Source organism: Panthera leo, chromosome F3, assembly GCF_018350215.1.
Source record: "Panthera leo isolate Ple1 chromosome F3, P.leo_Ple1_pat1.1, whole genome shotgun sequence".
In the NCBI taxonomy this organism is placed as follows: Eukaryota; Metazoa; Chordata; class Mammalia; order Carnivora; family Felidae; genus Panthera; species Panthera leo.
The window spans coordinates 59,683,359-59,703,590 of record NC_056696.1 but is presented as its reverse complement, the minus strand read 5'-3'; positions in this window follow the sequence as shown (position 1 = coordinate 59,703,590).

The window sequence follows — 20,232 nt, the reverse complement described above, 5'->3', positions numbered from 1 at the left end:
AAAAATAAAACTGCAGTGAATGACTCGTTCAGGCCTCAGGAAACCCATCTAGACTCTAGTGCTGCACACAAAGCCTCTGGCCCTGATAATTTAGACAAAGGGTATTTTATTGGCATGATATTGAGAGAGTCCAATAATCGAGAGCAGTCTAGAGAATTAGGCTTGAAAATGGAACAGTGTCAAGGCACCTGTCAGGAAACTAGATGTCCGGGCTCCTGCAGCAGGAATGTGATCAGGGTCACATTACTGGGGGAATGTACTCTGGCCACTTAAGAAAAAAAATGGCTTTACATTGCCCACTAAATAGTCAAGGTCCTGGGAGAGAATCCATTAGCTGTGTCACCGTATGACATCATGGCGGGAAGCATTTGGTCCATGGGCTTCCACAGTGGAAGGCAGGCATCTGGGTTTCCCATCCCACCAGGGCTGCCCAGAGAGAGGAGGATGGGTTCCCCGAGGGGACAGGAGTGTGTTAGGAAGAGGAAAGTTGTGCTCAGTGACCAGAAAACAACGTACGTTCCCAGCAAGGGAGTATTTTAGAAGACAGGTCTCTGATTTCCAAAGCAGTGTGAGTGGCCCCTCCCGGACTCCCACCCCTTTTCCTTGCTACCAGAGCCCCTGACATCACTGCCAAGGCTGGAGGGAGGGAGGGAGGAGAGAGGCGGGGGTGAATGAAACTGCTGCCAGACTCCCACCCCCCACCTCCGTCTTGCAGACCCTGCTGCTGTGATGTGGGCCCTCTCCCACCCGGGAGGCAGGGGAATTCCCAGCACTGGTTTTATGGAGAGACAGATGGGCTCCTGGGGCTCTCCAGTCAACCCCAGCTCATCCCCTTCTCTCATAAACACAGTGTAGAAGATGACATTTAGGTTCTTAGATTGAACAGGCTTTTGTGGGTTGGCGGGAGATCCTAGTCACTACGCGTTACTAGTTTCCAAGCAACCTTCCTTTCCCCTTGTCTCCCTTTCTTTACAAATGTTTATTGAATATCAGTCATTGGGAACCAAAATAGCCCCTTTCTTCGCAGAACCTACAAGTCTAAGTGGGAGAAAACAAATGTGAAACAAACAACCACGCCACTAAGCATGTTATTTGCAATTTGGCTCAGTAAGTAGAGGGTGGCATGACAGCGACCTGATTCAGGTCGGGGAGAAATGAAAAGGATTCTCTGAGGAAGGACCAAAGACCTGAAGGAATGCTGGGGTAGGTGGGGCCCCGGCAAGCGCCGCCTTCTCACGATTCCATGTCGTGGCAAAAAGTCATGAAGTTCTCCACCGCGGGTGGTAGCCAGGTGTCCACGTGTGGGGTGGGGGGGCATTTTGTTGCTGTCGTCACAATGATTTGGGGAATACTCCTGGGAATTAGTACTCACAAGCAGAGATGTTAAACGCCAAAGATGGTTCTGCACAACTGTCCTGCTCAAAATGCCCACAGCACGTTCATCTAAGAAACGCTAGAGGCTGAAGTCAGTTTCCGGGCAGCCGACCTCATCAAGAGGGCTGCTGTTTAGCTGTGGCTGATCAAAAAGTCCTAGGATGGGGGGGGGGGGGGGGGCGGTGTGCCTGGGTGGCTTGGCCAGTTAAACATCAGACTCTCGATTTTGGTTCAGGTCACGGTATCACGGTTTGTGAGTTCGAGCCCCGCATCTGGCTCCTCGCTGACGGCACGGAGCCTGCTTGGGATTCTCTCTCTCCCTCTCTCTCTCTGCCCCTCCCTTGCTCTTTCTCTCTCAAAATAAACAAGGAGACATTTAAAATAAATAAATAAAAGTCCTTGGATGGAATCAGATAGGCACAGCTTGAGCCCTCTGCCCACCCCTTAACCAAGCACAGTGGCTGGGGACGGAGTGGTGACTCAGGGAGGGGAAGGAAGGGGTGAATTTGCTGATGAACATGGCGGAGCTTTGGCAGAAGAGGAAGAGCCTCTGCTGAGCAGGTCAAGTAGCGGACGAGCGTGGAATAGGTGAGAAAAGCAGTGATACAGGAAGAGGCTGGATGGGGAGGCAGGGCCAGATCATTCAAGGCCTCGTCAAAGGTGTCAGACCTCTCTGAAGTGCCTTGGGAAACAGCAGACAGGTTCCAAGCAGGGAAGGAGGGTGGCAAAACCTGTGCCACACTTCAGAGCCTTGGACGTTGGGGTTTCATGGGTATCTGGCCCAGAGCTTCCTCCACGAGACGCGCACTGTGTCTCCCTCGCCTCTCACCTTCTCCTTCCTTCTACCTTTGGAATGTGTAGATGCCTAGTCTTCTATCTAGAGGTAAAGGACTGAGGCAGAACCGTGCTCTTGGAAAAGCCCTGTCCTTCCACTGGCCTCGGTCAAGTATGAGCTTATGACCTGAATCACATTTCAGAATGTTCTTCCTGCTCCAGAGACAAGGGGTGGAGCTGAGCAAGCGTTCTCATCCCAGGAAGTCATTGGCTTTAATCCAATTAAGTACCTAGTGGAAAATCTTTCTCCATCCCGGGGATGTTCATGCCATTCTACGGCCAAGGCCCAGGCTTTGCCAGCGTATCTGCACAGATTTCATCAGGATCAGCTATTTCCATATTCTTCTGGGTCATTAATGAGTTCATTAAATGAGGCCAGTTCTGCCACCAGCCTGTGATTTGCCCCAGCTTTTGCTTCTGACCAGACGTAGTTCCCACTTATCCCTGATTACGTAGTATTTTCACTCTGCCAGCATTCCATTTAGATGAGAGCATTCCCAAACAGGCCAATTTACTTTGGAGCACAACTTTTCTGGAAGCCGTTGTCAAACGCATCACCGTCGCCCATGTCATGTCGCTGCTGTCCTGTCACCTGCTGGTTCTTCCATTCTGTCTCTCTCACCCTTCCTCCTATCACTGCTCTCCTAACAGGGTGCGTGTTTTAACTGTGATCAAATACACGTAATGTAACATTTCCTGTCTTTGCCCTTCCTAAGTTCAGTAGCGTTTAGTGTATTCACACTGTTGGACAACCACTTTCCAGAACGTTTTCATTTTGCAAAACTGAAACTCTATACCCCTTAAACAAACAACAATTCCCCATTTTCTTCCCCAGCCTCTAGAAACCACCATTCTACTTCCCGTTTCTATGAATTTGACTACTCTAGACATGTCTTATAAGTGGAATCATACAGTATTTGTCTTTTTGTGACTGGCTTATTCCATTTAGCATAACGTCCCCAGAGTGCATCCATGAGCCAACTTTTTTTCCTTCTTAAGGCTGAAAAATATTCCACTGTCTGAATAAAACACATTTGGTTTGTCCATTCATCTATGGAAGGATGCTTGGGTTGCTTTTCCACCTTTTAGCTATTGGGACTATTGCCGCTATGAACACGCGTGTGCAAATCCCTCTTCAAGACCCTGTTTCCAATTCTTTTGGACACAGACCCATATGTGGAATTGCTGGATCATGTGGTGGTTCTATTTTTGATTTTTCTGTGGAATCTCCATGCTCTTTTCCAGAATGGCCACACCATTGTGTACTCCCAACAGTGCACAAGGGTTCCAATCTGGCCACATCCTGGCCAACACTTGCATTGTTTTGACATCAGCCACCCTAACGGGTGGGAAGTGAAATCACATGGTAGTTTTGATGTGCATTTCCCTAACGATTAGTGATGTTGCGGATCTTTTCATACGCATGTTGTCCATTTGTGTGTCTTCTTTGGCAAAATGTCGGTTTGAGCCCTAGGCCCATTTGCAAATAGGGTACTTTTGTTGTTAAGTTATAGGTGTTCTTTATGTATTCTAGATATTAACCTTTTTATCAGATACATAACTTGACCATCTTTTCTCCGATTCCGTAGATTGCCTTTTCAGCCTGCTGGTCATGACCCCTGATACACAGAAGTTTTAAATTTTGATGTAGTGTCCCGAGAGTTTTTATGATTTTAGAAATTATCACATTTCCTTTAAAATTTTTTTTTATGTTTATTTATTTTTGAGACAGAGAGAGACAGAGCATGAACGGGGGAGGGTCAGAGAGAGGGAGACACAGAATCTGAAACAGGTTCCAGGCTCTGAGCAGTCAGCACAGAGCCTGACGCGGGGCTCGAACTCATGGACCACTAGATCATGACCTGAGCCGAAGTCGGATGCTTAACCAACTGAGCCACCCAGGCGCCCCTCACATTTCCTTTAAAAGCTACTGTTTTTGTGTGTTTGCCGTTCTTTTTTCTCTATCGTCCGGTGCTAATTCTCGCACTTTTATTCGGGCTAGCATTTCTGAATCACAACTGTTGGTATACTTTCCACGATATAAAAGAAATCCTAGTGACAACTTGAAATAAGAAAAATAAGAAAGTGGGACAGAGAGTTTGCCACGTCATTTGGGAAGACGAAGAGGTGCCAAGGGTTAGTGAAGTCGAACTAGAATGTCAGAAACACCGTGACTCATTCTGCCACCGGTCACTTCTTTCCTCCAGGGATCCCGCGTGAAAGAGATTGTTATTCCCTCTTTACAGATGAGGAAACTGAGAATAAGAAGAGGTATCTTGCTCAGCTTTACACTTTGGTATGCGTATAAACACCACCAGCATTTTTCTATTCTCTGCCAGGCCTCCAAGGAGCTGTTTTCAAATTGTTCTGAAAATACATGGCTTCCCTCTCATCGTATTCCTCTAACTCCACCACCCCGCCCCCTGTGTTACGACTGACACCAGCTCACTGCCCTATTCAGGCATTGCTCTGTAAACTGCACACGCATGAACTTGCTAATCCGCACCTCACCTTGGAAGGCACAGCCGAAGGCTCCGGGAAGTAAAAGAATTTTACCCAAGATCATCCTTCTAGGAGAAGGTAGAGCAAGGACTTCTACCCAAGCCAGTCTGATTCTAGAACTGCCTCCCCTCAGGTTTAGATCGCGAAAGAGTACATGAGTCAGATCTTCCCATCTTAAATTGTCCTCGTGCTAGCTGTGTGACTTTTGGCAAGACGTGACCTCCTCTCAACCTCCGTGTCTTCATCTGAAAGCTCTCCGTGATGTTCCCTACCTCAGGTGGTGTACCGAGTAGTAAGTGAAATAATGTATGCACAAATGCTTAGACAGCTTTGCACGCAGTGAACACTAAGTAGATGCCAGCTATTATCACTAATTTTATAAACAAATTCTATCCACAGGGTGTATTCCATAATGTCAGTATGGCTTTACCCTAGTTCTGCATGATTTTTCCTTCCCAAACAGTACATGAGAAGAGACCTATAGTGGGAAAATAACTACAGACAGGAAAACCTAAACAACCTTGCATTAGACACATCGGAACTTACTCTTTCACGTAAAAGAAGTCAGACGGGCAATGGAGAACTGGGTGGCAGCATCATGAAGTCACGCAGACCCAGGCTCTATCTTTTTTTCTGCCCTGCCATCCCTAAAACACAGGCTCCAGCTTCAAAGTAAATTAATGGTCCGATACGGCTGCTGGAGCTCCAGCCATCATCTGTATATTACAGACAGTGAGGAGGAGGAGGAGGAGGAATAGAAGGGCCGAAAGGGCACAACTCTCAGTGGTAAGGAGTCTTCCCGGGAATATCACATGATACTTCCATTTACAGGTCATTGCCTGGACTTGGATCACAGGATGGCATCACCTGACAGCAAGACAGGCTGGGAAACGTAGCCTTTTGGTCAGGGTCATTCCCACTAATTGGAATTCTGTTGCTAAGAAAGAAGGGGAAAGGGATATGGGATGGCAGGTTGCAGTATCTCTGCCTCTGAGATATACATGGTGCAGACTGAGCAAGCAGATTCCGGGGTTGCTTCTGAGGCCGGAGAGGGTCTGGGAGAAGGAGAGACACAGAGATCTCTGCTTGTATGTTTAAAAGATTGGAGTTACGTGGAAGGTTCGTTTTCCCAAAAGGATCCCCCCGCCCAAAGTAACTGCAAACGCCACTGGCCAGGAAGGACCGTACGTCGATTCAAAACAAGACTGAAGGCGGGGACACTACAGAAAGGCTTGGAAGTTGGAGAGATAGAGGAGTGTGAAGGAAGTAACAAAAACATTACCTGTGTGCACGTCCCTGTGGCCACCCAGAGAGGCGATCACCTTGACTTGCCGTGCCGCTGCGCAGGGAAGGGACGACATCTCCTTCCCTCCTGCAGGTGGCTGTGCCCATGTCTGACGTTGGATCAGAACTCGTGTTTTGATGGCGTTGGATTTAACCGCAGGCGTGCAGACCGAATTGATTGTTTTGATCAGCGATTCCACTGACCTTTCCAGCCTCATCTCAAGCAAGCAAAATCTCGGCTTTTCTGAGCTGGCTCTACATCCAGCTCCTCTGTCCCAGCAGACTCACGAGGACATCGACGCTCGTCAGATCGTGTGTTCTGATGTCTGCTACTTGATGCTCTGCCAAAGGATTGATTCACTCTTGCCCACATGCTCCCCACGCCCAGTGCATCCGTAGCTATTTGAGAAATGTTTGTTGACAGAAATTGCTGTGAATCCTTCAGAACGACTGGGTTTGCAAAACTCACTGGCCCTTCGTCTACAACTCTCTTCAGAATCTGTGCCGTAAGGTCACCTGATAATGAGGCCGGGTGCCTTTCTTTGGCGGCTAAGTTACCGAGAGGGATCCCGTGTGGAACCTCCAGATGCTGAAGTCCATTCCAGAGAACAGAGCTCTGAGGAGGACTCGGGAGTGGAAACACTGCAGGGAGCATCACCTGCTTGATAAAAGCCTTGCTCTTGGGTTTGGCCAGGCTGTCCTGTCCTCCTGCTGCTTGAGGGGGCCCTGACTACTGCCCAACTCAAGGTGCCTCTTCAGCCCAGTGAACACCTGTTCCTTCACTCACCTCGGAGCCATGACACTGACAGAAGCCACCGCCAGCATGAGGCCCTCCCTCTCAAATTCCTGGTTGGTGCATCCCCTTCTCATTGGGGACCCACCTCCTGAAGGTCTTGCGGAATGTTCCTTTTTGGACTTTAGCCCCCCGTGGCTGCCAGAGCTCTCTGCTCCCTCTGTCACCAGTCTTCCAGAAAGGAGGGCAGTCGGGGCCAGGCTCTTGTTGCCTGAACTCAGAGAAATCCTTCCTAGAGGCCCCGGTGGGGACTTTTATGCCCATTTTCTCACAAAAGCGCTTTGAGGAGACGCGTAAGGCTCTGGAACACTCTCCAGGTCTGTAGGGATGTGCAGTCACTGTCTCTCGGTGGGGAAGGATTCTGTATTGCCCACCACCCCCGAGTACCGCATCTCTGGAGCCCACAGGGTGCAGAAGAGGAGGAACACCATGATGTAAGGGAGATCAAACATTAAAAATGGGATCCGGGGGAAGGTTTCTGTCCCTGTGGGCATGAGCTGCTCTGGGGCTCGATTCTGAAGCTTTTGTGGTAGAAAGCAGTGCTTCAAAAGCTGACGATGCTTCACGTTCACCTGGGAAGCTTATTAAAAATGTGGAATCTTGGGTCTCACCCTAGGACATTCTGAGTCAGAGGCACTGGCGTGAGGGTGGGACATCGGCATTTTTGGCGAGTTCTCTGGGGGGCTCTGAGGCAACTGCTGGTTAACGCACACCCACGTGTGAAGAGAGGAACTTTGTGTGAGCCGAGCAGCGCACACCCCTTGCACGGTGCCGTGGAACCGTGTGGGCTTTGCAGCACAGGATGGCACCACACCCGCAGAGCACTTGGCAAATCAATGGTCGTTGGGAACACTGAAGACTCTGGAGAGATTAAACTTCTAACCTAGTCTATGTGACCCCGGGCAGGAGGCAACGCTCCAAAGGACAGAACAGATTTCCAAGGGGGGAGCTGGGGAGAAGGTGGGAGGGTTGTGAGGGCATTTGGGGAAGACGGTGACTGTGGGTCTTTGCGGGGCTTGAGAGGATGTGGGGAGAGAGGGACGAGTAAAGAAGAGTCTTTGTGTGTTTGCAACGTCGTGTCCTTTTGCCTCACCTTCTAAGACCTCGCTGAACACCTTCCAGTGTTGGTTACAACGTTGTTGGGTTTGGGTTTGGGATCACTGGATGTCACGCCATGCTGAGACTGGCCTCGAGGCAGCCCGGTTTTATTCAGGCGATAGAGGTAAAAATACTGCCCTAGCAGGATTGTCTTGAGGATTTTGAGCCTATTTGAAATGTCTGTCGAGGGGCGCCTGGACGGCTCGGTTGATTAAGCATCTGACTTCATCTCAGGTCATGATCTCATGGTTGGTGGGTTCAAGTCCCGCATCGGGCTCTGTGCTCAGAGCCCAGAGCCTGGAGCCTGTTTCAGATTCTGTGCGTATGTATCTCTCTCTCTGGCCCTCCCCCACTTGTGTTCTCTTGCTCTCTCTCAAAAATAAATAAATAAACATTTTTTTTTAATAATAAAATAAAATGTCCATCAAATAGTAGATGCTTTAAAAAAAACGATAGCCATTTTTGGATTACCAATATTTACTGAGTGCCGATTATGTATTGCATGTTTCACTAGGCACTGAGGATACAGAAGGTTAATGAGAGGCTCACAGTTTAAGTGAGTAGTTAACTTTTACCATAAGTGCGGGCTCCAGAAAGGTCTTACGTGTCATTCAGACATTGTCAGGTACCTGGCCGCATAAGCTTTGAAGAAGAGTCTGTAAGAAGTAAAACCATGTATTTAAGAATCTGGCCAGATTCAAGAGCATCTAAGCTGGAAGGTGCCCTATAGGGCACTTTCATTTTCCACATTTTACTGATGAAGAACTGAGACCTGCAGAGGGGAAGGAATGAGGACTGTTGATAAACTGTTACTATTTTATTAAGTGTTTAAAGATGTGCTCATTATTATAGGGCATCTCAAGAAATTAGTACAATATAACCCTTATTAAGAGATAGATAGAGCATGAAGCATATAATGTCAGGGCTGAAATTTACCTAAGGAACATCTCATTCAGGTTGCTTATTTAACTGAGGAAACTGGGGGTGGATTTTATTTTGTTTAGTGCTGAGTCACAGCCTGCAGGTGAATGCATCTGAGCAAGGTTTGGGGGAGGGGATTGATAAACGATTTTCCGGAACAGGGTTGATAAACTGCTACTCAGACACATTGCCTTTCCTTTCTTGACAGACTGGTTTTATCTGGCCAAGTAGCTATAAGTTAACCGGAATAAAGAAAGGTGAAAAATGTACAGACATAACATATGTCTACGCATAGACAAAGGATACAAGTGTACGTTAGGATACATTTGAATGCAAAGTGACAGAATGCCTAACAATGGCTTAAGCAACAAAGATACATAATCATCCTATGCAGCAAGACAAGAAGTCTGGAGACACAGGCTTCCAAGTATGGTGCGTTGCCTCAATCTTTCTGCTCTGCCGTCCTCAGCATGCTGGCTTTTTGTCCATAGGCTGACAAACCTCAAATGGTTGTCTCGCCTCCAAACGTCAGGCTTTACATACATTCAAAAAAGGAAAAAAAAAAAATGCAGTGGACTTTTTCACTGCAAGTGGACTTGCTCACTGCTCACAGGGAGCAAAATCCTTTCCAGACACCGGCTGCAGAATTTCGCCTGCTCCGATCGCTATATCTGGGCTATATGTCCAGTCCCCAGCAAAGGGAAAGGAGGTTATTCTGTGTGGCTCAGCTCCATGACAGTTCACCTCCAGGGTCTAAAGGAGGGCTCCTTTTGCTTTGAGATGTTTCTTTTCAAGCAACGTGAAATTCTATAAAGACGAGGCTGGGAATAGCTATCGGGAAGGGAAAATGGCGTGCGCTACGTAGTAGGCGAAATGCACAGATCCTGGAGTCATTTTTGGAGTAACATATCGTAAGAACACTTTCTAGGTAGATTTAGTTGAGCACGTGGGCTTTGGAGCCAGACATGCTAGGTTTGAATCTCGGCACCCGCACATACGAGCTATTACTCAGTTTTCTCATCTGTGAATCAGGGATGGTAATAATACCTACCTTATGGTTTTGGTGGCATTATTATTATTCTGACGGTTGCTATTATTATTGTTGTGATTTTGCAAATAGCGAGTGGATACTACTGTGCAATTATTAAGTACTTGAAACAGTGTCAAGCACATAGTAAGCACTCAAGAAATGTTACCTGCCTTTACTCTGGACTCATTGGTGCTGTATATTTAAATTCTGTTTGTCTCCATGCAAGTGAAAATTATGTAAGATCCTCCTCTATTCCCCAACCCTGTTACAGTACTTTTGTAAATGTAAGACGGCATCTGGTATAGATGGGTCCCCTCCTTGGGGGAGTTTGCGGGTGGGGGGGGGTCGCTTCTCTTCTTTAGCCCAAGAAGTACGGGCAGAATTTTGCTGGTGCTACCTTCTAGTTTTTAAACTGCTCTGGAGTGAATCTCATTTTAAAAGCTTACTCAGGCCCAGGATCCATTGATTTCATCTCAAATTGGATGTTTGCCTCTCAGGTCCCAAGCAAAACAATGATGGAATTACCATGTCTGCCTTACATTTCTGGCTCCCGGAGAGGTACGCTTGGCCAGCACCCCATCTCCCAAGATGCCGGGACACAGAGCCCGTGGGGCTTTCTGTCCCAGGCTCAGCAAACTGAGCTGATCTAGAAAATTTAGAAATTTTCAGGAGACCAGCAAAACAACCGCCTCCGCTCAGTTTGCGGCATTGACAGGAGGGCACGTTGGCTCGGAAACCAGTCACCAGAGTTCCACGTGTGTGTGTGACAGCAAGTGGAGCTGGTCGCGAGGGGTCGAGCGGTCACTGTTGTCATTCTTTCTAAGATGGCAGGTGGGCCAATCTGTTCAAGGTCCTTTCACCCACGTGGCCTTGATAAGCTTTGGCATGATGGATTGCCCGGATCTTACTGCTATTTCTTTCCCTTCTATTACTATTTCTTCCCAAGAGTCTCCCCGAAAGTTCTATAAACAAACCAAAAAGAGGTCCCCTGTGAGGGACTCGGTGCCAGGAATTGATGGTCCGAAGGCAGGTGCTTCTTGGACAGTGGGCTGCAGACCACAACTGGCAAACGTCTGGCTTCCCAATGTGGGGGAAGAGGAAAACATGCATCTCGTCACGCGCTGATTCCAACATAAACTCTGCTGGGCTTTCCTTACACAAGGTGTCTTTCCTGAACTTGAGAAAGCTCTTGGAACTGGCAAATGTGAGTTTGGGGTGATCATCTCGGAAACTGGGAAAGCCAGGGAGCCAGCAGGTGGCTGGGGCCTTGTCCTGCTGAGACCCTATTTCATCGAGACCACAGAACTCTGTGTGAGTCGTGACCCCAAGAAACTGTTTGCTGTTGTTTTTCTTGGCTTCCTTTCTAGGGTGCAGGGAGCCTGGCTTCAAGAAGTGCCTTAGGTTCTGGTGTCTCTGCTGCACATGATAAACTTTCCCTTTTAGGAGCTGGACCACTTCTGTCTCCTTCTGGGTCCCCGGCCCGATGGCTGTGCTTTGCCCTCCTTCACCACCTCAAATTTCTTTTGTTCCTGGTGCACACAGATGCTGCCTGTCTCTGTCTGTCTGTCTGTCTATCTGTCTCTGTCCTTGCTGCGAGTTTGTGATGGTGATGATGCTGAAAATATGATCTTCCACTGTCACCCTGCAGCAAGTCCTTGACTGGTGACGGAAGAATTGCACGAGCCACACATCGGTAAACAGGCTGCCAGCCCACGGGGAGCATGGCTGGGCAAGATATCAGGCCACTCTGTCAGCTGCGTCGTCCCCAGACTCGAATTCCCTCACAATCCAGGTGTGTCGGAGCGGAGGGACAATGGCTAACGGGGGGAATGTTTCCCCCAACTCAAGCTGCCACTCGGCATCGGCTGATTAGCACTATGGAGGAACGCAAACACTGTATTGTAGGAAATATCTAATTTTTCAGGAGAAAGAATTGGGAACAATTTAAATAGTGTTTGGGGGCACCTGGGTGGCTCAGTCGGTTAAGCCTCCGACTTCGCCTCAGGTCATGATCTCGAAGTTCGTGGGTTCGAGCCCCGTGTCGGACTCTATGCTGAGAGCTGGGAGCCTGGAGCCTGCTTCGGATTCTGTGTCTCCCTCTCTCTCTCTCTGCCCCTCTCCTGCTCGCGCTCTGTCTGTCTCTCTCTCTCAAAAATCAATAAACATTAAACAAAACAAAACAAACAAACAAAAACTAGGGGCGCCTGGGTGGCCCAGTTGGTTAAGCGGCCAACTTCAGCTCGGGTCATGATTTTGCAGTTCGTGGGTTCGAGCCCCGCGTTGGGCTCTGTGCTGACAGCTCAGAGCCTGGAGCCTGCTTTGGATTCTGTGTCTCCCTCTCTCTCTGACCCTCCCCCTGCTCATGCTCCGTTTCTGTCTCAAAAATAAACAAACATGATGGGGCGCCTGGGTGGCTCAGTCGGTTAAGCGGCCAACTTCGGCTCAGGTCATGATCTCACGGTCTGTGAGTTTGAGCCCCGGGTCCAGCTCAGAGCCTGGAGCCTGTTTCAGATTCTGTGTCTCCCTCTCTCTGACCCTCCCCTGTTCATGCTCTGTCTCTCTGTCTCAAAAGTAAATAAACGTTAAAAAAAAAAACCTATTAATAAATAAAAAATAAATAAATAAACATGAAAAAGAGATAAAATGGTGTTTTTTAACTTGTATAAAGAGAAACTACGTTGACTTTCAGGGTAAATCCCCTGAGCTCTAAATGCTGACCACTGATTCCGTATGAGCTGCACCCACGTGGCAGTCAGAGTGGCCCTGTGCTGCCTAACCGGGACCTATCAGCAGGCACATTTGTTGCTGCTTTATCTATCCTGGTCACGTCCGGGCTTCCAGAGGCTTCGTGCCCACCTCACAGATCTGAGTGACGTTGCAAGTGCCGTACAGTCTTTCTGGAAGGAGGCAAGCATAACTTGTGAATTACAAGCGAAAATAATTAAGTGCTCCTTGTTTGTTGTCGTCGTTGGCAACTATTTATATATTCCATCTTGCATATGGAACGCTGTAACTGGAAATGTGAGAGGAAGCACATTTGGTATGAAACCTACGAAGCATCAAGCTTATGGTCCATGCAGGCTTGGGTTTGGATGCTGGTTCCTCTATTTTCTAGAGGTTTGACCCTGGGCAGATTCCTGCCTCAGACCCTTACTTTCCTCATCCATCCCATGTGGAGGATGACACCTCCTTCGTGTGGCACTGCCGTGGGATTGAATGAGATGATGCGAGAGCAGAGTGCCTAGCACAGAGGGAGGGTCAGTTGTGGTGGATATTACTAGCAGCCCAGACCCACACTTTGGAAACACTGAACTGACATGAGCTGATAGGAAGCTGATTACAATCCGAATGTTTCCCACTTCATGTGAATATTCATGTTTCATTGGACAAATATTAACGTATTGGGTTATGGGTGCTGTCCTAGGACCTCTATAACATTTCTTTTAAAAAATTTTTTATGTTTATTTATCTGGAGACAGAGAGAGAGAGAGCACAAACAGGGGAGGGACAGAGAGAGAGAGAGAAAGGGAGAGAATCCCAAGCGGGCCCCACGCTGTCAGCACAGAGTCCGATGCGGAGCTCGATCTTACAAACCGTGAGATCATGACCTGAGCTGAAATCAAGAGTCAGATGCTTAACCGACTGAGCCATCCAGGTGCCCCAAACCGCTATGATATTTCTAAGATCTGAAAAGTTCTGAAACCCAAAACACATTTAACTCCACAGGTTTTAGATAAAGCATAAAGAATCTGTAGTCTTAACAACATATCAACAGGTGGACAATGACTCGATCTATACTGAACACAAAACCGCATGAGCCCTGGAAGGCGAGAGCAACTAAATGATTAGAGATGGGGGTGGGGAATAAATCTGGGAGGGTTTCCTGGAGGCGGTGACCTTTGAGCCTGATTTCAGGAGAAATGAAAGAACCGCATTTGGTAAAGAGGAGGCAGAACATACCAGAGGAATACAGAAGATTACTGAGTGTCTTTCCAAAGACTTCTAGCAAATCAAACTGCTTTCAGGGCTGTGAAATCCCTGGGAGAATGAGCGATCGCCTTTACAAAGATGCACCCGGGGACTCGGCAGGAAAGAGTCTCTGGCTGGGGAGAGTGTGAAGACTGGACTCAGAGCATGCGCATTCCGATGAGGCACTGTTGGAGCGAAAGCACATTTCGCGTGGCCCCTGAGCGACCCCTTGCCTCTCCACCGAGAAAGAAGCTTGGCCATTCATGCCTCTCTTCATATGACTTCTGCATACGTCAGTGACTGATTGCTGCATTTATAGATGTTCTCCTGGAGCTGGAACCGTGGTGAGCCAACATTTCTAAACCGCAAGTCCTGGATCTTTCCCTGCTCTGCTTGTCTGTGTCTAATAACCTGGAGATGAGCCGAAGAGATGTTCTGGCTGAGCGGAGGGGGGCTGGGGACAGGGCCGCGACAAAAGCTGGTTTATGTTTCAGAAAAGCTCTCTGCCACTCTGTGCATAGAAGATGGGCCATATGAGGCTCAGAAAACATGTCTTGGAAATGGCTTGGAAACTTGCCTCCCAGCACTTAGGACAGGGCCAGATACATGCTGCTTTAATTTATTAACAAACACAATGCCCATCTTGGCAAGGTCACCTCTCGGCATGGAAAACAGTGCATTGATGACACATTACATTTTTTTTTAATGTTTATTATTATGTTTTTTTGAGAGAAAGAGAGAGAGACAGAGTGCAAACAGGGGAGGGGCAGAGAGAGAGAAAGAGAGAGAGAGAACGACACAGAATCCAAAGCAGGCTCCAGGCTCTAAGCTATCAGCACAGAACCCGATGCGGGGCTCAAACTCACAAATTGTGAGATCATGACCTGAGCGGAAGTCCAACACGTAACCGACTGAGCCACCCAGGAACCCCGCATTGATGACACGTTAACATGTGGTGCAGGACCCACACCTCCTTCACCCTGTGGGAGCAATGGTGGTAGCAGGACAAGGAGGGTCCATGACAAGAAGGTTCCACGGTGACATTTCATTACAGTTAGAAATGCTACTTCTATTGTCTACACCTTCAGGACGGGAGCTAAGAGTAACAGGAGAGGCAGAAAAACACTAACCACTTCCTGGGACACCAACTTATGTGTTAGCCTTTCCTAGTGGGAGCAGCTCTGGGCTCTTGTCTCTAATGCAGTCCCCAAGTCCTTCTGATGAGACGATACTTTTATTTCCTCAAAGTCTTACACTCAGCGATGGGACAGTGGTTCCAGGAAGACGAGGTGGGCACAGGTTGCATGGGGACTGACAGGCTTATTGAGAATTGAGAGTTTTGGAAGGGGTGCAGAAAAGACACATCATGAAGGTGCCCACGGAGAGCTCCATAGATATTGGAGAACAAAGGGTAGTCTCACGTGGCTCCTTGAAAGTGACAATTTGCTGGCTGGAAATCACTGGTTTGGGGCAGCCTTATTAATCCAGTTGTGGTTCATCCTGTTGTTTTACCTGAAATTTCCACACACACATCTGCAGGGTTGAAGTTACAGTTCTCCCCTATTATACGAGTGTTGGAGAGGGCTGCGTCACCACTGTGTTGGTTCTAAGGGGCCATCTTCACTTAAGAGATGGCCCAACACTCTTCTCAGGATTACCTAAATTTTTGCATTTTAGATTCCAGTAACAGCATTAGTGGTCATCCAGAGGGTAACAGCAGCTCACCTGCATTGAGTACCGTGTATCAGACTATCCTAAATAGCACGCTTTATCTCACGCAATCTTCATGATGATGCCACTCTGTGGTGGGAGCTACAGTGGTTTCCCTTCACAAGTGAAGAAACAGAAGCTTTAAAGAGCTAAATAACTCAAGGACACATGGTCGTTAAATAGTAGAGTGAGGATTTCAATCCACACAGATCTGCTGAAACCTGTGCTGAGTTCTCAATAAATACAGAGTTCCTATCATGTTCAAAACACTGCGTCCAACGGGGCAGGGATTTCAGAATGCCTGCGCACAAATCCCTGTCCTCGGGGACTCTCCTTGCATCCAAGGGAGAGAAGACATCACGAGTCAGATGAAACTAGAACACGATATGTGAACATAAGAGATGAGTGGGGTGTGGTCAAGATGTCAGACAGCAGAGCCATGGAAACTGGGATAGCTCCAGGAGAGACCCAAGGAGGAGGGAAGGGAGACCGAGGAGGCCTGGGAACCAGAGTTTCAGAAGATGAAGCAAGGCACTGGAGCAAAAGAGATGGCCAAAAGGTGTGGGCATGGGATGTGCTTGGTGGGTTTGGGTGACAGCAAGTGGGGCAGGTTGACCAGAGAGAAGTTCTTGGGGGAGCCACAGGGAAGAAGAACTTTGGATTGGAAAATGTGAGAGATTGGGGGGAAAGATGAAGAATTTGCATTTCATTCTGTGATTAAGGGGGACTAGTGAAGTTTTCTGAGTGTTAGAATTATATATTATTTTAGGAGGAGTTACTGGCAGGGGCACCAGGGAGGCTCAGTCAGTTAAGTGTCCAACTCTTGATTTTGGCTCAGGTCGTGATCTCACAGTCGGGTTATGAGATCAGCCCCCACGTTGGGCTCTGCAATGACAGCACAGATCCTGCTTGAGATTCTCTCTCCTCTCTCTGCCCCTCTCCTTCCAAAATAAACAAATAAACATAAAAAAAAATTAAAGGAAGTGTTACTGCCAGAAACGTGCCAGTGGATTGTAGGCAAAGACCCTTGGAAACGAGCCAGGAGGCTGCTGAAAGAGAGCGGACAGAACTCAGAATTCCAGGGTCCTATGATTTCAGAGTTGATTGAATGGGGGCTGTGATGGCCACTACCTGTCCAAGAGGGGGGCGGGGTGATTGCTCAGAGTTGCTGTAGCTAAATCATTCCCAATGACAAGTGTCTAGACTAACCTCAGACCTGGAACTTTGTGCATAGGAAATTTACAACTAATTGATGTACTTCTATTCCTCTCCCCAATTTAATTATTTCAAGGATTTTAAACAAGTATTGCCTCTTTTGACCTCACCAGCACATAAGTCCATTTTTATAAAAGCACATCCTCTAATTGAAACAGCTGCTTATGATCTCAGAAGAAAGGCTCTCGATGTACCTGCCCTACATCTATCAACCACAGGATTTTAAAACTCTTTGCTCCTGACTCAATACAACTGGGGCCAAGAGCTGCCATCATTCATAATTTTTCAAGACCGTGACTCTTCTCGACAACCTGATCATCATCTTAGGGGACTGCCCATCCCCTGACGTCCCTTACGAGCCCAGATTAGAAACCTGAAGAATTGAGAAACAGAGATGAATTAAATAGAAAATATTTTTTATTTTTATTATTTTTTTTTAGAAAGGAAGAAGTGAGCTATCATCCAAAAACAAGAAAACTTAAACGAAGGGAAAGAATTTTTTAAAGAGACTGGCTTTTTGTTTGTTTGTTTGTTTTGTTTTGTGTTTTTAGGAATTAGTTTCTTCTTTTCCTTAAAATGCAGTTCGGGAATCCTGGACCCCTCCCTGCCCCTCAGGGTTATCACTAGCTGCTCGACCTTTGTTTATAGATCCCTCACCACCTGTGTCTCCAGTCTCTTGAACAGCAAAGCCTGGAATGTGGTCCAGCCGGGGGTTGCTAATGGGCTTCAGTGGGCAGAGGCCAAAGTTCTTTTTAACCACCGGGAAGGGAGAGCAAAGGCAGGGAAAACTGTCTTGAGGGAAGGCCTTTCTTTTGGCTGGACTCCTGTGTGCACTATGCCCAGCCTCCTGCCCCGGAAGCACTCCAGTCTACAAAGATAAGGCTCAGAAAGCTATCATCCAGCGACTGGTGAACAGCAGCAAATTCCAGCTTCTAACGGACTCCTCAGCCCTGGGGGCATTCGTCCAGATTCCTCTGGATTTTCTCAGAGCTCAAGCAGCTGGGGAGGGATGTGAGGTCCAGGCTGGCAGTCATAGATCAAAGGACACCGGAGTTACTGAAAGGGCTAAACCCAGCCCCTTACATGACGGCTGGATGTGATTTTTCCAAGGTCCCACAGCTGGAAAACAGGATGGGGGGCCCAGGACTCTCCCCCACTTTCTCCCATATTTTTCACAGAGCTGTTGGCAAGATGGTTGGTGTGATCTAGGTAAAAATGCTCATAAATTGTAAAGGGTAGATACACATGATCTCTTATATGTGTGTGCGCGTGTGTGCATTCTGGACAGGAGGCTCTACTAAATGATGAACACACAGAGTGAGGATAAGGCCTCTGATTCTGAACATAGACTTAGGGTTAAACCCCCAAGCTCCACTATCCACTCAACTGCTTAATTTTTACTTCGTTTCTCTGAACCACACTTTTGCCACCTCCAAAATGGGAGTAACAATTGTATCTACCTCCTGTGGTTGTTGTTTGGCTCAGGCTTGTCATGCAGGCAATTCTTAGTCAATTGTGTCACGCAGATGAAATGACGTACTACTCTACTTGCTCGAAATTCCTTCGATGTTACATTCAGTTCCCAGAAAGCTTGTTTCCACCTCAGCTCATGCCTGGCACAGAAGAGCGATCAATGGTTGTCTGTTGAATCCGTGCACAGACGAAACCCTTGGTTTTCTTTATCATTTTTAGTCAGTGAGTAAAGCCAGGGGTGGGGTGGTTGGGTGCTGACAGCCCGGAGTACAAAGCGTGGGCGCCGGCAGGCTGTAAGTGAACTTACAGGAGGAAGTAAATAAATCTTAAACTTCAGGGTCTCTGGTGTCAGACGGAGGTACACTTGGAAAGCATCCTGTGCAACCGTTCCTGGGAAGAGGTTTCTAAAGAATAGGAACCGCCTCTCCAAGCATCCAAGAATGGTTGTGGTTTCTTTTTTCATCCTAATGTGTATGCACTTTTATACCTAATTATATGTTCATAATTTCATATTTTTTTCTTAAAGAGTGCCCCCCAAATAGTACAAGTTGTAGACACAACCACACCTAGGTCTCCCCCCTATATGTTTCTCCCGGGAAAATAAGCTAGCTGGGATCATCTTTCTCCTTCAGAGAGTAAATGTTCACGTCCAGAGCTGACCTCTGACAATAAATCTACCCAATATAAATTGAGTTTTCTGGTCTTTGTTGCCTTGTAGGGGCAGACAAGGCCATGAAAGGCACAGATGTGATAGTGTAAAGGAAAAATTATCCTAAATGTGGACTTGAACAAAATTTTTGGTGAGATGAAGTTCAGAACCTGGTTGTGGGAAGAAATTAGCATTTCTGATAAAACGCTTAACCTATTTCCTGGAAACTATAATGGGATTAAGACTTGCTCTGAGAAAACTAACCACCCACTCACCCACCCACCCAGCTGACTGTCAGTTAAATGTCTAGTGACCTTCAACTGAACACCCTTTTGTATCTAGTCAAACGATGGTTATCTACATATTCTCTCTTCCTCTAGTTTCTTCCTCTCTTCCCCCTAGTTTTCTTGCCAAGAGGGAATCTTTGGATTGGTCAACTGGAGACTATGTCTCTTGTAGCAAGATTATAGCAAATCTTTGACCGATCTCATAACCAGACTGACACTCTTCCCCACTGCTGTTTGTCATCCTTTGAACTACCTTGACAACCCTCATCCACTATGGATATTCCTTTGGGACTTTCCTTCTACATTTCATCTTGTTAAATGTCTCTCTGGAGCTGTCTTCTCTCCCCAGCTGAATACCAAGCTTTTTTTTTTTTTTTTTTAAACACAGATACAACATCTTGTTCACTTCTTTCACCTTTCTGTCTTTTCCCTGCCTCGCTCTCTGTCTGCTGATTCCCCCCAGGGTCCAGCACAGGGATGATGTATAACTAGGAACTCAATATATGTTGTACCAGGGACTGGTTGTTTCCTGGGAGATGCTGGGAAGTGAGCCATGTTGCGTCCCAGGTCACTTTGGTCTGGTGAAGGTAACACACATGCCAGACTTGGGGTCCCTCCATCATCAACTGGAGCCAAAAGCCAGAGCCACAAACCCAGGGCCTGGAGCATAGGATTGGAGGACAGCATCAGCTTTTTGGATTGGTGGCTTCGAGTGTGGTTCGCAAACTTATAGCAGACAATGCGTCTCTATTTCCTACAATTTGTTACCCCAAGCCTTTATTTTTGTGTATGTATTGAGTAATATTTGAAATTTCACAGTTATGAGCTTGGTTCAAGAAGAAATGGGCACATCACACACACATGGCCCTCAAAGTCATCCTTTGACCTACTATTGAATTAGCTCTTAATGATTGATCAAAGGGTCTGACTGGGCTCAGGTGCAGACTTTCCCACTCTCTTTACGTGTGACCTCAGTGAGTCATTTAATCTCTCTGAGCCTTATTTGCCCATTTGTAAAATGTAGGCTCACCAATGCTCAGTAATGAAACGGACCCTTTTAAATTTCAGTTTCTCCAAATGCAAAATGAAAATG